We start from the raw sequence: 15,161 nt of genomic DNA on the forward strand, positions 1-15,161 counted from the left end.
TAGCTTTGTGAAACTGAAATTATCAGTCATTTTCCCCTCAGCCTTCTCCTCTCCACACCAAAAAGGCCCAAACTTTTTAGTGTTTAGTGTTTCCCCTAAGGTGGCTGCTCCAGCCACTCCAGCCACTGAACTGTGTTTGTTGCCCTTCTCTGCTCCTTCCCTAATGCTGCCCTACCTGAGAGGCTGAGGCTGCAGCACATACTACTTGAGAAGTTATGTTTTAGAGAGTGATAAAACATAATTTTCTTTCCTGTTTTTGGTACCCTTCTTGATTATGTCCTATGCTTGTTGACATATTTGGCAGCCATTATAGACTGATTTCAGACCACAGTCAACAGTGACTGGTCACCTGCCACCTTCTTACTCCCTCACTTGGTTTTATGAGATCCTTCATCACTAAAAATAGTTTTTATGTAAACTATGCTCCATTTAAATGCACTGAACATCTCTTTCATGCACTACCTTGAAAGCAACCAGATAATTTGTAGCACACAGCTCTTGTCCTAATTAGGGATTTAAATACACGTTTGGTCACAGGATGCAACTCCTATATTCTGAGTGCAACAAAACTTTCTTTCATAAGGATTATTGGATCAAGGCTGTCTTGCAGATAAGAATCTTATATGGTAACCTGAAAAGGGGTGACTAGTTGGTAAAGGGCAGCTCTGTCAACCCTGCCAGTGTCTGGGGTTGCATCATACAATGAGCATGAAGAGGGATGCCTGTAGCTACTGCTTGCAGGTATTTGCTTAAGCAAGTAATCCAGCTGATATTATTCACACTGGTGGTGTTTTGAGGACTAGACAGTGTCCTAAGTCCCAAGAAATGATCTGTTATTTTTTTTGTGAGTAAGAATTTATGTCATTCTCCTACATGAAAAGGAAATACATCATGGTTTCATCTGGTCCATCCGATACTTTCTTTAAGGTGTATTCTTGTCTCCAATGGGTGGGGCCTGGAAATGTTCTAGGCTTTGGCACTCACTGAAACATGATATTGCATTACACTGAAACGTGATATTGCATTACACTGAAACACGATATTCTGTTGAGACTATATACAGACTTTTCCCTAAACTGCTGATGGAGAAAAATTTAATTTCTGTGTAAATAAATCCTAAATAAAATCCTAACCTCAGGGTAAGGATGACATCCTAATTTTATTCCTGATCCCTTCCTTGACTTCAGACTTGATTATAGCCAGGCTATTTAACAAACACATATCTTAGTTTGCTCTCTGCATGCTGGGAGCAGTACTGCCTCCTTTTCTACCGTATGTGGCTGAAATGTATAAATTTGAATGCCTTTGCAGCACTCAGTGCTGCTTGCTGCATTTTTGGAGGTGCATTTCTCAGGAAGCAGTAGCTGCACAGTGCATCTGATCCCCAGGGACCCAAGGATGATAAGAAACATGGGATCTGAGGAATTCCAGGCCTGCCAGCTGGGTGATATCCAGGCAAACCTTGCCCACGGTCCAGCTCCGCATCCAAAAGCTACTACTTTAATAGTTCCTACCTGCAGTATTTCATCAGCTTGGTGGCTGAGCACTTCTGTTTAAATAGAAGAAATGACCAGAGTGCTTTAGATCCACATAGGAACTCTTGCTGGCTTTAAATATTTGGCTCTGGAAGGCAGGATTTGCTATGAGTACCATCGGGACTGTGCAGAACACCTGCATCCCTGGCAGGCGGCACCTGCTGCAAGACTGCAAAAGTACAAGCTGCCAATGACAGTTGTGGTTTTCAGAGTGGTAACTTGGAGGGGAAAAATGCTAGTTTCCAGTCGTGCTGTGAGAGTCAGAAGATCTTGGTTACAACAGTCTAGACTGATGTATACTATACAATAGAGGAAACCCTTCCGCGGAACTGTAGCCTCAGACACTGTGTAAGCTCTGTCACTGTGCATTTACCCCAGTGATTCTGGCGGTACTTGGCAAAGACTTTGCTGAAGTTTACTGAAATACAAGTAAACTAACAAACTCTTCCCTCTCTAATTAAAAAATGAGTTTAGCATGATGGCAGGCCAGTGTAAGAAATATATAGAGTGTTGAGACTTTGACCTTGAACCATGACATTAAAAATTGCATCTCTTCAGAAGCCACATTATTGTCTGCATGCCAGATATATTTAAAACAGTTACAGAAATATTAACCACACTTACAGAAATAGAAGACCATAGTCAGCTATTGACATATATGCTAAAGTCTATCATAAATAAGTTCAACTAAAGAAAATGAAACTACTTTAAATCTAAATAAGAAAAAAAATATAGTGTTTCTAATGTGAATCTCCATAGATCTGCAAGCCTTCCTGCACAGCACCTCTGAAAATCCCCTTGGAAGACCATGCACATCCCCCTGCTCTGCCCGCTGAGGTCTTGCCATCCCAGGCGGCGTAACACTAATGCTGCTCACTTCATATGGCTTCTCTCTCACTTGTGATCTCTGCTTTTTTGCAACAGGACTTTGCGTCAAAAGTGGTCAGCCAAAAACACGTAGCCAGAGGGGCTGCCCAGCTGCCTGGCTGCCATCCAGTTGGTCTGACAGCAGCCCCTTGGCTCTAACAGCTCACCTGGAGCTGACCCCAGCCAGTCCATGGCTGCTCAGCAAACAGGACGTATGCAAGTAATAAATACAGACTCCTTGTCAAACTGGCAAGCAAGCAAGGACCTTGAGAGGCATATGAGAAGTACTGCACTGTTTGGAAAGAAAAAGTAAAGGAGTGAGCTAGTGACCCGCTGGCTTTGAATTCTCCCAAGCCAATATAATTAAGGCCCTTATGAACGTTGCATTTTCCTTCCTTTCTTTTGTTTTTAACTTTTCTTGCCTTCCTGTTGTGAGTCTTCCCTTTTGAAGTGCATGTAAATGACAGTTAAATGTGGCTTGGAACCATAACACAGGCAGCCAGAAAGTTTCTTTTCTGCCTATAAGGATAGTAAGGCAATGACAGAAGTGAGATAAATTATTATTTGAATTGGTAGCAATGCATAGGGCCAGCACCCGACTCAGAAGTGGTGAGGCAGCAGCATCAGACGAAGGGGAGAAGGCTTGCTCTGTGCCAGATGCCCACTTAGCTCAGCTGTGCTGACTCCTGCGGGCAACAGCTCTGCCCAGGTTGTCACCGGTACGGCTCGTCCCGCACGTTCCTCCTGGAAGCCCTCCTGAGGTCACACAGAATGATCACAGCTCTTATCCTCAGAACTAAATCCTCTTTCTCATAAAATAATGTATCCATCATGCATCCAGGAACTTTATTCCTCCTCTTTCCTGCATGCTTTGTGGCATCAGCCAAGAGAACTTCCCCAGTGATCAACTGAACGCTGGCTTTCAACAATCAGTAGAACCACCATAAATGCAAGTCTTGACTGCGGTCATAATCTGCATCTTGTGTAGATCCTCACACAATGGTCACTGTTGTCTAAATACAGAAGCAAAAGTCACCTACAGAAATCCCCAATGGCATGAAAAATATATTTCTGGGAAACATCTGATAAAATCTTTGCTAAGCGCTTCTTTTATTTTTTAGATTGAGTAAAAATTAGTAACAAAACTTTGGAACAGTACTACGTATACATGGAATTATAAAGGTACCAATTACAGTGTTTATATTAGCCATCTAAAAGAGAAAGAAGTGATGTTTTAAAATAAATGAAGAGCCCATGCATTGATATGTTTTACGAATAAAATCTTTATTGTTTATAATAGACAATAACGGCATGCTATTTAAATAGAACTTATTTAACATGTGTGTAACATTGCCTTCCATGTGTCCGTCACAGCATTTCTGCCATGTCAAATACTTGTGCTTACTCAACAAACTGCTTTCCTTTCTGCAAGTAACCTAGAAAATATCTACATAAAAATACACACACATAACTTCCATAGTAGCTAGATATTAAAAGCAAAGAAAAACAAACCTAAAGCCATCAAGACTGACATTGACTCTTAAAATGTAGCAGAGAGTCTGCAAATGTGGCATATTTAAAACTGAATTCCATAAGCAGCCAAAAAATAAAGAACAAAAACAAAATAAGGAAATTAAATTTGCTTCTGTCATGCTTACCAAGTTTAATTTAGTAAAAACTTGTAGTGACATGAAGTTACAAACTATAAGTAACTAGTACTTTGTAGGAATTAGCTGTAAAAATCCCGTTGTAGTCAAATAGTTACACACAAGTCCAGCTTTTATTTTTACCTGAAAAGCTATACCATTGTCAAAACCTGCTACTTCTCATGCCCACTTTAAAAAAAAAAAACAGAATAGCAAATGCAGTAACAGCCTTGAGTTTCCTTATTTCTATTTGAGTTAAGGTGTTACTGGAAGCAAAAGGAGTCTTACTTGGTGGGGATTAATAAAATAACCTAATTTTTAAAAATAAACATAATTCAATTCTTAGTAAAAAAAGACCTTTAAAATAAAATTGTCACTTAAGAGAGAATTTTAAAAAGTGTAAATGCCTGAGAAAGGTGGTCTTTCCCCCAAAGGATGAAGCGATTCCTCCTTTGCTGCCCACTCCACTGGAAATAGCTGTCTTTGCAGCAGAGTAGAGGGAAGATGCCCAAATGTCTCAGTTTGCATGGTTCAAAGCGCTGCATGGTGCTGAAAATTAAGTTGACTTGGACATAAGATGCCAGAGTCTGCAATTCAAGCAGCTGAAGCTTAATGGGAATGCCCTCCCTCCGGCACAGCTGGTGCAGCTGGCTGGGGCGAGGAGGGTGCACAGCAGCACACACCTGGGAGTGCCTGTGTGGTGTGCAGGCTGGTGAACAGCTGCCCCCCTAAACCACTGCCACAAGAGTAAAAGTGATGGACATACCTCCTGACCAGCTTTTCTCAGTTAATAAATATAAGAAGTTAAAAAAAAAGTCTTAGACTTTTTTGCAGAAGTAATGCAGCACCATAGCCAAAAGATGCAAGTAAGTTAAGGCTAAAAGAAATTCAGCAAAAACCTATAAAATGCAGAAATCTGAAGACTGATCTAAAAATTAAAATGTTTCCAAAATAAATAGGAATGTAGCTAAACATGTTTTGTGCAACAAAGGACAAAACCCCCCTCTGGTTTCATCAGAAAACCCCAACAAGCTACCACAAAGCGCAACATCCTGTCCTCATCCCACCTCTCCTCTCTGTGATCTTGTCACAGCAGGTTGCATGAACATCAAAGGCATTGGATGTGTGTTGTTTCTCTTTCAACATTAGCTGCTCATGGTGCTATTTAACTTCCCAGCAAAAGTAATCAGTAAAAATTTACTACCACTACTACTGTTTCACGAGCATAACTCAAAGTCCTTAGACTGATAACAACCTCTTTTTCATTTGGATTTGTTAAAGATAAAAGTTAAGTATCTCTGTAGTTCCAAACAGCATACTAATTCTTTTGAAGAATGCACAGAAAGTTCAGACAACATTATATTTTTGTTTTCTCAGCAGACTGTGTTGAAATAATGTTGGGTTTTGCTTGATAGCTTCTACAATATGTGAGGTTTCCTTTTGTTCAAAAAAAGTCTAATCTTCATAACTGTAAAGAAACATTATGAGTCACCCAGCAAAAGGTGAATAAAAAGACATTCATTCATCCTGTCCTTATTAAGACTTTTTTAAGCCTATCATGGTATTTTGCAGCCTGAATGACAGTTTTTGAATTCCTGGAATTGGCAGCAGCACTACTTTTGGGGAAAGCAGAATTTTTCTTACAGAGTTCTTGCAGAATTGGATTAATCAAAGTCTGCAAAATACTTGGAACTCCTATAATGCATTATCTAAATGTAAAATTATCATTAACCTGTAATCGATATCATTTATTCAATATCTCATGAACTGCTGGGTCCACTCGGCACTTACAGAAGACCCATTAAAACTAAGAAGTTCAGGCAAACTGTTCTTTGAAAAGGTGATTTTTGTTTTATAGATGTGCTGGTCTCCCTTTGGACGGGGAGGAGAATCTGCCCGGCAGCAGTGAGCTTGCTGGGTAACAGGTCCTTGTTTGCTCAGCCCTGCCCTGCTGTACCTGTGCTGGGGATATGGTCTGGGAAACAGCTATGAAAAGGGAATGCACACCTGAAAGCAGACTAGAGGCACTACTCTGACCCGAGTCCAGCTGATTGCAACAGCTCACTGGAGTCTTGGGATAAAAGGAAACAGCTTTGCACTTCTGTTTTTTAGTGAAACCTTTAACCTTGTGTTTGGGCTCCTCAGGAAGAAGTCTGTCCCATCTTCCTGTTGTCTTTGACCATGAAGTTAACCCCTGGATGCACAGCATTTAGTTTCAGCTTTTCTGGTCCTGGATCCCTGTGGTCTAGGATGGACATTGGTACCAGCAGCCCAGGCCAGCTCTGCTGCATCTCTGCTCACAGGCACTGGTTCATCCTCTGGCTGCACTGACCTTGAGGTACAAAAAGGCAGAGGTAGCTCTGAACTGATGAACTTATATTACTGACTGCCCTTTTGACTTGAAAGGTAATGAGACAGATGCAAGTTTGAGACTTTAAGGTGGGAGATGAGGGAGGGCATTAAGCCATGCGGTTTCCATTAATGTCAAGCAAACAGGTGTATGTTCAAGGAGGCATTTCCATATAAGTCACAAACGAGTCAGGGAAAGAGCTGAAATAGTTGCACTGCAATCTTTGGAAGTACAGAAGAAGTGAACATGAAGTACGTACACTGATAGCACAATACCACAGCTATTTAGTCACAGAAATAGTCCCTGAAGTCCCAGCTTGTGTATGGTGTGCCAATAAAAGCTGATTATCCACTGCCAGTTAAAATTGTGTGGTATTTCTGGCATTTTCTATTCTAAGCACAGGAATTAGAACTTTAAATAATGTTCATTGTAGGTGACTGCAACACAAAATGTGCACAGTTCTCTCTTGCAGACCATAGGCCTCATCTTCTAATGGCTCATCTGTGTGACTAGGTCTTGATCATCAAAGCAGGTATTTGAAATAAGTGGGGTTATTTATGTTTGGCTTGGCCTCCAATGCATGCAAAATTCCTTCCAATAGATAAAGGTCAGTCTCAGCATTGATTCAGGTTGATCCATGTATCTTGACTCTGAAATGAGATAGCCAGGTCCCTACAAGGCTCAAGTCCACTTCTAGCCCTTCTCTGGGAGTTCATAATGTTTCCAGTGGAAGGCACGGCTACAACCAGACCTCGTGGTCCTCCTGAGATGAGAGGTAATAGAACTGATTTGTGACAATTTTTCCAGCAGGAATTACATTTAAGGCAGTTCCTCTGAAAAGAATGTGCACTAAAACAAACCCTGAATTTGATATTTAGGCATAACATAGCTTCATTGCTAGTCAAAATCAATACATATATTCAGATCCCTGCTACCAATTCCTACCTTTGTCAAAGGCTTTAAAGAAGACAATTCCGTGTTGAAAATGCAGTTTTGTTTAGGGAAACGTACTCTAGGAGCTCAGCTATCAGTAAAGAATTCCTGATGAGCTGAAGTTTGCTGCTCTTCTCACTATTACAGTTGCTGGGAAAAATATTTGTGAGAGGTACTGTGCTCAAGGGAGCCACTTGGTATTTTACCAGGCTGTAAAGGTTCCACCCTGTGATGTAAAGCAGTGTCAGTCTGAATGCTGGCTATGTGGGGAAGAGAAGGACAAAAACCAGAAGAAAATGAGTCAGGATTGTCTGATTGTCTTAGGGAAAGAGCATGTTTTCTTTTAACCATCCCAGCAGAACAAGCTGGTTGTAAATTATAAAGTTGAAGCAGTTTTGTCTTCACTGGTCAAGTTCTCCATTTCTTAGGTTTATATTAGCATGGCAACAATAAAGCCTGCCATTTAGAGAACTCATCAAACTTGAGATGAAGGTCTTGGACAGATGCCCTGTTGCTGGTTTTACACAGCCAGGGCAAAGTGAGAGTCAGGAAAGCCCGAATGGCAGAACCTCATTTTGTATTCAAACCTGGGCATGTAGCGGGGAGGGAGAAAGTGGCATCATCTTCCAGTTGCTTGTGCTGGATTTTGAAAGGTGTTTTCATTCAAAGGCCAGTTTTCCAGGTTCCCAGCTGAGCTGTGGGACATGGGGCTGCCAGGCACTGCAGATTTCTGTGTATGGTGCAGTGAACTTTGGTTTGGCTTTACTTTGCATGTCAGTCACTGTATACATATTGCATATATGCATCTGCACCATACGCTTATTGTTCCATATGCACATCACATATTGCACCACAGGCATATTGCATATGTAATAGTAGTTTTTAATAAAGAAGTTGAGAACCAAATATAAGAGAAAGCTTAAACAGTGCTGTGCTTTTTTTCTGGAGTAAAATCCAACCGCAAAGCTCCAAGACCTTATTCCTGACCCAGCTAATAGGGACAGTGAAACACCTCAGGAGGGCAAATGCTGGAGGTGAGGAGGTGAAGCAGTGAGCTCTGCAGTGCTGGGGACCAGGTAAGGCTAAGCACAGGGCTGGACATGAGTGCCTGCTCCTGCCCTGGGGCTTGGATGCCTGCAGGAAAGTGTTTGTCCCTACACCTGGGACCCAGAGCCTCAGATCTCTCCCCAGGGTCTGTGGGGATTGCCTGGCCATGATTTCTGGTAGGTGGAGAAGGGAAATGAAGAGCACCTGAGTCCTGCTTCAGTCTGAAGGGGGAAACCTGGCATCTGGGCTTTGCTCCTGGGTTTATTTCTGATTTTTATCCAATGACTGCTGTATGTAACAGCCCAGGCAGCAGAATCTGTGATCACAATGATAAATGAAGCCCTAAAGACTAGTTTGTTTTATCATACCTACTTCAATGTCCTACAGGCGGGCACGTGAATCCAGATGTTAGAGTGCTCTAAGACTATCTGCTTCACGGGTCCTAAGGCCATCTGCATTTACATACGTGTGTGAATAAACAAAAATTGTGTCAGCCTGCCAGCTTGATGGTTGTTTCATGTCATAATACTATCATGCTTTCTAATCAGTCTATAGCTGAGAAAAGACTTGGGTTTCCTATTTTGTTTTGACACAGTGCAAACTGTGGATATGTTTTTATATGTACTGAGTAATGAATGAAAGAAGTAAAAATTTGCTTCTTCTGCATTTATAAGGAAAAAATGTGACTTTGAAATATGTGGTTCATAACTTCTAATGCATATGCCACCCTAAGACATCATAAGAATTAGCTAGAGGATACCAGCACACTGAAAGAAAGTGAATTTCCCCATGCTTCGGTACAGAGCTCAAGTTCTAATCTCCTTTGGAGGTCTTGTAATAAGTAGTGTAAACACAAGTAATCTCTAGAATATGCATCGTTTATTCCAGAAGAGCCATTTGGTTCCATTATGTCATTGCTTGCAAGAAGAAAAAGGGAAACTAAAATCTATCATCTTGACCTGGGCAAATTTAACAACCCATGAGTTTAACAGCATTAGCTCAGCACATAACAGGGTCCAGGACCTGACGGCAGCAAATGGGGGAACTTCTCAATGGGCCTCTTGTATCGGTGATGAAGAAGGCAAGCCAGTATGGTCTGTCTGTGTGCAGTGGGAGAAGTCAGATGTCTGTGCCTGGGGGAGATGGACACCATGGCTGGGAGCACTACATGTGTGGGGCAACTTCTCTGGGGCTGGGACTGACCGAGGCCTTCAAGGAGACCCTCTGGCAACAAAGGTAGGGATGTGCTGCCTCATCAGAGCCAGGCATGCTGCTGATTCAGCTTTATCCTGCTTTGAGGAACTTGTAAATGAAACCAGCTTAGGATATCTCTGTTGAAGTCCCGGTGAGGATTTACGGAACTGCGAGCTAGCATCGATGTCAATGGAGCCAAGAACAAGGCACTATGTGGGTGAAGGGCTGTTGGAGGAGCTGGCTAGGCTAAGACACATCAGTGGCTGGGAGAATTTCATCAGTCTAATGGACATGAAGTCCTCCAAGGACAACCAAGTGAAGATGCTGGAGACAGAGCAGCAACAGTGAGGAAGGAGCAGGCCCCTCAGTGGGGTGGAAATGGCCTGCAAGCTTCTCTGAGGAAGGACAGAGCCCATATCTTAAAGCAGATGAGCAATTGACAATGACAGCTCCAAGGAAGAAAGAAAGCAAAGAGTTTCTCTGCTTCTGAGGCAGTGTCCCTTTTAGGTAGCTCACCTGAGCTCCTGATGCTGTTACCTGTTCCCCCAGACAGACACTAAGAATCTGGCCAAGGATTAAGGTTAACAGGTCAAAACTGATTGTCAAGTTCTGGGAACAGGGATGATTCAGGTAAGATTTTCCTCATCCAAGGCAAAATCATTCAAAGGCCGTATCTCCTGGGTAGAGAACAGGGTTGCACAGGTGATGTAGCTTCATTGACCCTGGCCATCAAGCATTAGTACCATGAACTGCTGGATACATCTGCATACTCTTTTTGTGTTCCCATTGGCTAAGCTAGTAAGAAGGGTTTAAGCAAGGATCAAAGGGTGCTGATGGTGAAGCCCGACAGTACAAAAATTATGCAGGGAACTTGCTGAACAGTCAGTGTCGTGCTTTGTTCCTATCCCAGTACAGGCCTACATAGTTCACCCCCCTTATCCCCTTTACCATGGTGCCTCTTGTTTTGGATGATTGCTCACAAAGCTGTGTCCATCTGATCTTCTTGGTTTGTGCTTTTTGTCCGAGTTCCCTCTCCCCAACACATCTTGCACTGTTGTATAAACATAAATTATCTCAACGTGAACAGGGGTATAAACACTAGAAAGGGCAAGGCTATGAAATACAGTAAGAGATGTAAAAGGAAGGTCTGAAGAACATCTTAAATGGAAGTAATACAGGGTCCTGTAAAAATGTGTTTTCAAGATTATAAGAACAACAGAGATTTGGCTGAATAATTTGGGACTAGACTGTTTGTACAGAAGGGTAAAGTGCTTCAGAAAGAACTGTCAGGAGAAAAAGTGAAATGTTGATGGGGATTAATATATTTATTTTGAAGCACAGAATACAGGAGGTAGGGGTGATGTAAGTGTCTAGTAATTATACCATGATGAGAATCCACAGTCCTTGCAAAGGGAAAGAGGGAAAAGAAAAAAATTATAGTGGACTTGAAAAAAGCAGATTTCTATAAATTAAGATTATTGATAAGAACAATTTCAGAGGTAACAAACCAAAGAAAAGCTTTAGCAGGAATGACCAGGTCTCTGTATAAATTAAATGAAGGACATAATATGTCCCAATGCAGAAGTAGTATTAGGAAGAGTAGTAAGAATAACTTTGTTCAACTAGAGCTCTTCAGTGTCCTCAAACTCAAAAAGGAAGCACAAAGACAGCCATAAGTTGCACCACTAAAGGTGAGTATATAGCATAGGCAAATAGAGACAAAAATCAGAATTATGGAAGTGCAACTACTAATGCAACGAAGATACCATGAAAATACTTTATAAACACATTGGTTAGAGTTGCATTGGTCAGGAAATATTGTTTGTAAGAGCCTGTCCTCAGCAGCACTGGGAAGTCTCACCTGGGAGAATGTGGGGCACAGCCCATCAGCAAACGTGGACAGTGACTGAGCAGTGTCCAGAGGACAGTGATGTGAATGAGCAGATGTCTGGAAGTACCACAGTGGATTACCTTTGGAGACTGGGCGTGGCTATTATTTGCATTTTTTACAATCAGGGAGGTTGCAGGTGTGGCTGATTCTGCCTCAGGAGAAGTAAAGGAATTAGATAACCATAAACTTGCGTTTCTTTTAAGCATTATTTTTCTATGCTTCTTTTTTCTTCACTGATGCCAGCTCATTTTGACACATATTGATGATGTTGTGAAATTATCATGCCCTAAGAGATCCATACAAGAAACATTTTCTAAACAAGCAGAAATGGAAAGAAGCTGAGGTCAGGGAGTTTTGGAAGTGGATGAGGTTATGTAGAGAGACTTCAGGTGAATCGAAAAAAGGAGTAAAAGTAAAAAGACAAAGAAGAAAAATTAAAAAGGAGCGAGGGTGAAATGACAAAGCTGATAAATGGGAAGACTAAAAAGGATGTGACTAATGATATGAGAAGAGTTGTTTCTGGGAAAACTGACTCGTTGAACAATGATTTACACAATAAACACCTGGATATTTGCCTCCTTTTCAACAAATCTACTCAGAGAAACAGCTGGCTGAAGGCACAGTCTCATTGCCGAGTTTTGTCATGTGATTTTTTATCTGTGGCACCATGTTATGACTGTTGTAAAGCCTTAAGTGCTTCTGGACTTTGTAATATATTTGACACGGGAGATTTCTTTTTTCCTGGGTGGTTACAAACTGTACGCAGTTGCTCTGTGGCTGGGAAATTATTTCAGCCAGAAAAAGACACTAGGGTTGAGCAGGATCACCTCTTCCAGTGACTTTCAAAAATACAGGCATTCAGTTAAGCATATTAGGTACCTTAAATTTGTATTTCAAGTATCCCACTGCACTTCCTAGTAATTGGAGTTCCAAGCAGAGATGCTAGCACTTGAAAGACAAACACCTTATTTGTTTATGAGGGTCCCACTTCTGACATAATGACTTGGGTTATTCTGCACTTGTCATGTACAGTTGGGCTAAAAATGATATTATGAATATGTTTATGTGAATTTGTTATTGCAGTATGATTTCTGGCTGTTTTGAAACTTATACTTCATGCTGAAAGTACTTCTCATTCATATCCAACTAGTACACAATTAATCTGCATGTAAGTCAGTTAAAGTCAACATATTTCCAAGAAAGTTCAATTCCCTCCCCCTTATTATATTTACTTTGAAATCATTAACAATAAGTTCTAATGCTTTAACGGAAACTGTTGGTTTTGAGCTGTGATCTAAAGATAACTCATTGCTAGCAGGCAGCTTTGAGAAAGTTTGAATCATTCTAAGTTCGTGAGCAAATGGAGAACAGTTGTCTTTGAAAGTACTCTGAAAGCACAGTCTAGAGGTTTTTTCTTGGAAATACAAATGCTGATTTCAAGGGAAAAGTGTGATCTGAAGCACAAACAAAAAGCTCACCTTTCCCAGAACTGTACGCCTTCCAGCTGTAATTGATTCTAAATGCTTCTTTCTTTGGATGCAAAATACTAAATGCACTGCACAAACAATTTAACAGGAGCCTGTGACTAGGCAAGTAGCAAACGTTGCCTCCACCTGAGGCACTTGCCTCCTCTTTTCTGCCTCCTCTCCTACAGAAAGAGCAACTTTCCCCCTGCGGCTCCAACCTGTGGCCCGTGTGTTCATTTCTTGCAGCCTCACTGAAAAAAATGAATTCACAAAGAAAATCCAAAAGGACATAAAAAGGTAAAAGGCTGTAAATTGTCTCGAAGCTACATTGCTTCCTTACATGGAGGACGTTCCATACCACACCTAGTCATTAAGAATCAATAATTCGCCATGCTGTTAATGTTTGAGCTGCTGAATCTCTAGGGTGAGTTTGAGGAACTATAAACTGTGTGTAGAAGCACAAACGGACACTACCAACCTGCACAAAGGCGATTCCCACAGCAGAAAGAAAGAAGCATTTTAGAGCAAGATAAGCTTTTCATGTTACAGGTAAGGGATGATCTAACTGTCGTTTCATGGAAAGATTTTAAAAGCCGAAGCAAGGGTTTTGCTGAAGGCTTTTCTGGCAGCATTAGGAACTCAGCTGTCCTTGTAAAATGGATGACTGCTGTGCTAAGGCTTAGTCTGGTTTGTATTTGATTTGGATCAATTTCCTCTGTTTTCTCTTTACTGAATTTGAACATCTGAAGTCAATCATTTAAAGAAAATCAACATTTTATTTTTCATAGAACCAAATACTTGGGATTGTGACTGATCTTTAACCTCCAGGAATATTCTTTGTTCTCTGAATATTTATTATTCAAAGTCTCTGGGATATTTGTATGTTGTTATTCTACAGACTTCTGTTCAGGCAGGGGAACCATAAGGGATTATTAGGGATATAGCACTGAGATGAAACTAAGAAATGAAGGGGAAAATATGGCTCCAGTCCTCAGCCAGATCTCAGGCTGCTTTTAGTTAAGCTGATCCTATTCTAATCCTGAAACTGTCTATTATTGAAAACTTTTGTATGAGTTTATATATACTGAAACTCTATTCTGAGTGACAGAGGAGTATATATTTTGGGGCTTTGGTCCTTGGCAGTGCAGTACTTCAAGAGACTTGGTAGCAGCTTTCTAGGCAAAAATGAATGATCAAGGGCTGATCAAGCCACTCATCCTGGCCTTGCAACAGGCACCGCAAATGGCACGACATTAGGGAATGATATTTATAGTCAAAGTGCAGGGAACAGCAAAGGCACTTATCATGCAAACCCGTAACGTCAAAATGGCTGTATTTCCACTGCTGTGTTTTGCAGTTGGATCTGGACAGAGACCCCTGGCCAAGACACAGCACAGTCAGACAGCCACACGAAGGAGTGCATTTTCCAGCATTTTCTGTCTCCTACACTAAGGCTAGACACATCCCTTCCTTAAGTTTTCTCCTCACCATAGTAGGTCTTACTTCCTCTCTTTTCTCTGAATGCAGACTGTGGTATCCCCAGACCACCCACACCCTTTTTCCTCACCTCTTGCTGGCCTCTCCCCAGGACTTTTAGCTCCCTGGTGTCCCTGCACTGCTGGCTGGCTGAGGGCACGTACAGCCAAACCACACCCTGAGGGGCAGGAGGCCACTGGGCACACACTGCAGCCTTACCCTTGTGGAAGGGCGTGTCTTTTGGTCCTCTGCCCCACCTGCCACCCCAAATTAATAAGGAATTAGGTTTTTTTAAGTTCCCACCTACTATTAAGTGCATCTGAAACTGGCCAATATATTCAGAAGAGACCAGGATGAGGGGAGTGGAGAGGGTGTTGGACAGATGGAGGAACTGAATGAATTTCCGTCAACTATCTAACTGAAATATCAGCCATGGTCTTGGTTCAAAGTGTCTTCTCAGGAGGTTCAAAGTGTCTCCTCTACCCCTCTGTCTTCCCTGTGCCCAGCCCCAGCTCCTCTGACTGCGGGCAGCTGCAGGGTCTCACCTTCAGCCCTTGTTTCCTGACAATTTTAATTATTTTCCTGATTTCCTTTGGTTTCAAAGGAGTGTAATTTTATTTTCTTCCAGTACCCATGCAGCTGGCTTCCGCCCAAGGAAAGAGCCCAGTAATTTCAAAGGACATAATGGTACACACAGACCCTGCTCAGAATGGGATTTGCAAGATTAGGTCCTAGCCATGTCCTAAAGTGACTGCT

General features: G+C 41.7%; 1 protein-coding gene across 1 annotated transcript in view; it reads left to right on the top strand.

The window, feature by feature from the left end:
- The first annotated feature begins 13,344 nt into the window (after positions 1–13,344).
- The window catches only part of CDH17 (cadherin 17), a 29,136-nt gene continuing 27,319 nt past the window's right edge, over positions 13,345–15,161 (top strand). Inside the window, exon 1 of the mRNA XM_064442408.1 lies at positions 13,345–13,478. The gene's annotated coding sequence lies outside the window, so the exon portion shown is untranslated. The remainder of the gene's footprint in view (positions 13,479–15,161) is intronic.

This window comes from Phalacrocorax carbo, chromosome 2 (assembly GCF_963921805.1).
Source record: "Phalacrocorax carbo chromosome 2, bPhaCar2.1, whole genome shotgun sequence".
Taxonomy (NCBI): Eukaryota; Metazoa; Chordata; class Aves; order Suliformes; family Phalacrocoracidae; genus Phalacrocorax; species Phalacrocorax carbo.